The sequence below is a fragment of the Bison bison genome, unplaced genomic scaffold, assembly GCF_000754665.1.
Source record: "Bison bison bison isolate TAMUID 2011002044 unplaced genomic scaffold, Bison_UMD1.0 scf7180017864471, whole genome shotgun sequence".
NCBI lineage: Eukaryota > Metazoa > Chordata > Mammalia > Artiodactyla > Bovidae > Bison > Bison bison.
Window position 1 is genome coordinate 14246352 of NW_011495032.1, and position 3124 is coordinate 14249475.

At 40.2% G+C, this 3124-nt stretch overlaps 1 non-coding gene across 1 annotated transcript; it reads right to left on the reverse strand.

The window, feature by feature from the left end:
- Positions 1–2549: 2549 nt before the first annotated feature.
- Positions 2550–2622, reverse strand: TRNAE-UUC. The gene has a single exon. It is a non-coding gene; the product is annotated as a tRNA-Glu (tRNA).
- Between the last annotated feature and the right edge of the window lie 502 nt (positions 2623–3124).

The following is a 3124-nucleotide window of genomic DNA, read 5'->3' on the forward strand; positions in this document are numbered from 1 at the left end:
ATAGTAAGGGCCTTCCTTACTAACTGCAGGGTCTTTCTATTACACGTCAGTGTACACACTTTGCTGCTACTGTTTGTACTGTCTACAGTAGAATTTCCTTATCTTGCTCCTGGTAGTGCATTACAGGCAAGCATGAAATGTAAAGTATTTATTTAAATAAAAAGAAAAACCTCTAAATTGGTAATTGAATTACCTCCCTGTAGCTTTATAGTTTGTGACATTTCTTGACCTTGCTAGTTCTTTCATTAGATCCGCACAAGATCTAGTCATCTGGTTAAGGATTTTAAGCAGACGCAACTACGAACCCAAGAAACTGTATTTACTCTTACTGTTGGTCATACTAAAACTGTTTCTTCCCTTCAGTCTATGACCCACAAGGATGTGAAATAACTACAAGAAACTGTTTTGTACACTGTGCATCCTTAGTAATTTTACACGTATATGATAGGGACGCACATTATTTTCCTTCGTACAGACAGCTTAAATAAAGCACTATGTCAATCTGCTAAAAAAAAAATAAAAATAAAAAAAAAATAAAATGTTTAATCCTAGCTGGGCATGCTCTAATCACCTCAGTTCTATCACAATTATGGGGTAGGAGAGGTAATAGGAACAATAAGGAGACTAAAAAAAAGTAATCCATTAAATATATAGTAGCACTTTGCCATGTTCTTCTTTTATCCCCTCAATAAATCTAAAAGATGAGGTATCATTAAATCTACCTTGTCTCAGAGAGCTGGAATAATGCCACACAGCTCATGTTCCTAATAAACATTATTGTATTTTTTTCACTATTTTTTCCCCTATGGATTCTTTATGTGTAGGGTCCATGTTTCTACCTGGTGCATTGTAGGTAATTCATAAACATCATTAAATACACATTTGGTTTCTCATGTGGTTAATATTAATTATGTTTTCAAAAGTCCAGAAGGTAATGTGATATAGAGACCAAGTGTAAGTTAATAGACTGAGGTGTCCAAGAAGCAGGCATGCATAAGACTGGGGCCTGTTAACAATGTCATTTCTAGTCTCTAGAGTAGTTTGGCAAGTTAGGCTTGCAAAGGGGTTCACCCATGCTATGTTCCTGAAATGCAGCTGAACCCTCTCGTGGGAAGGGCTACTTGGTGCTCATCTGCACGGGACCACAGAGTGGAGGAGCACACAATATCCAACTCTGTGCTGAACAGCAAACAAAAATGAGTGAAGGCAAGGAGCCTGGGCAGAAGCAATGTTTTAAATTGACCCAGGAAGACACACGCCTGGATAGAGGATGTGAACTAACATGTCGTCCTCAGCAAGGGGGCTAAACTCTCTCAGCAAAGGGTAAGGTGCAGTGGGTCACGTCTGGGCCCATCTGTAGCAAGAGCAGTTCCATCACATTGTGCCCTTTTGCCTATAAAGAAAAGTGTGTTTGCATTTCCTAGCTGTTGTGGAAGAGGACAACCTGTCCTCCTTGGGAGATACTTTGATGAAAACTATCTACCTTTTTTACAGGTAATGCTGATCAGTAAACAAGCATAGATCTATTGCCCAATGGGTTTCCTATCATTTCCTCACTTGAATTATAATTCCTACCTGCTCTGATAGGCTGGAGGCATACAGAATGGCCAAGTGGGAGACAGCAGAGAATGGGCTGCTCTTGAAAGGCAAAAATACAGTGCTGGGCGTGGTCAATTTCTCCTCCCAGGCTCTCACAGGAAATCTGTCATCTCTGGGGAGCAGTAAGTGAAGGGCAGGCTGGCCTGGCATTGCTGGGAAATGGACAGGTCCCAGCTCGCCCCAAGGGAAATTCCAGTGGTATTCCAGTTATATCTAGGTTATATCTCAACTGAATGACTTGGAAGATTATTTGAATGCAATGAGTTAACTAATGGCTTTAAGAACCTTATGTAGCTCAGCCTGCCAATTTTTGCTCTGCAACTGCGATCAAAATACTTAAGAAGCAACAATTTCTTTCTAATGAGTTGTACTCCTTATCAATACAACTTTAGATCCTCTTTTTCAGGACATTTTCCTTCTGCCTCTTACCTCATAGGCTTGATGTCATTTATGCAGCAATTTGGGGCCCACCACCTGCTTCCAGCTCTCATAGTATGTGACAACTGATAGACTAAACAGAAATTACCAAAAATAAAACTATATGGACCTATCACATAGGTCTTAACCATGATACTAAATATAGTAGAGGGTGCTGAAAGAGAACAGAAAATATCAAGCATGCTTTTCATTTTGAGCCCATTACCTATTGCTTTTCATTGAAAGTTGGTGGCCAGCAGTGTCTTTCCAGTTCTCTTGAGATGATATGCTATCCCAGAAGCTCAGTATGATGGATGAGACACTTTTCATGACATCCATTTTTTGAGAAAGCACCAGGAGAGTTAAAGAGCCCTATTCCTGGGCAAGCACCCCGTGGTGTTAGCCCAGTTGATATTAACCCTTTACAGTCATTCAGCATTTTCCCATTATTTTCAGGAGCAACAGTACTCTGAAAAGAAATCAATCTTTTTTTTTTTTTTTCCAGCCATGCCACACAGCTCATGGGATCTTAGTTCCCTGACCAGGAATTGAAACTGGACCCTCAGAAGTGAAAGTGCAGAGTCCTAACCACTGGACCACCAGGGAATTAATTCCTCAAACCAGTCATTTAGAAGGTAAGAATTCAAGATAAAATATTATTGACTTGTAAAAAGTTGGAATGCATTTCTGCTTGATTTTCCCTCAGCAAAAAACAACATGAAAGAAGTAACTTTTCCTTCCAGAGTCCATCTGTAACTATGTTTCTCTTTGTGCTCATAGTGACCAAGGGTCTAGAGAAGACAGTTTCTCATAGTGGCAATACTTGGGCAGTGGTTGAGGCTAAAGACATCATTTCTGCTTTAAACTTGGCTTGGGGCATTCGTGTGACTGCAGTTAAGTCATGAGATTCCCAGCTTTTGTCTTTGTCAGATGTTTAGCAACTTTACACCTCATGCAAATATGTCCCCGGGAGGGAAATGCTCTTTAGCAAACCTACTTTATAGTACTGGATTTGGCTTTGGTGCCCATGGAGATATTTTTTTACCAGCTTTACAAACAGATCAAAGCTCTTTAAGCCCATGCTGCAGGCTTGTATCCAGGTTCATGA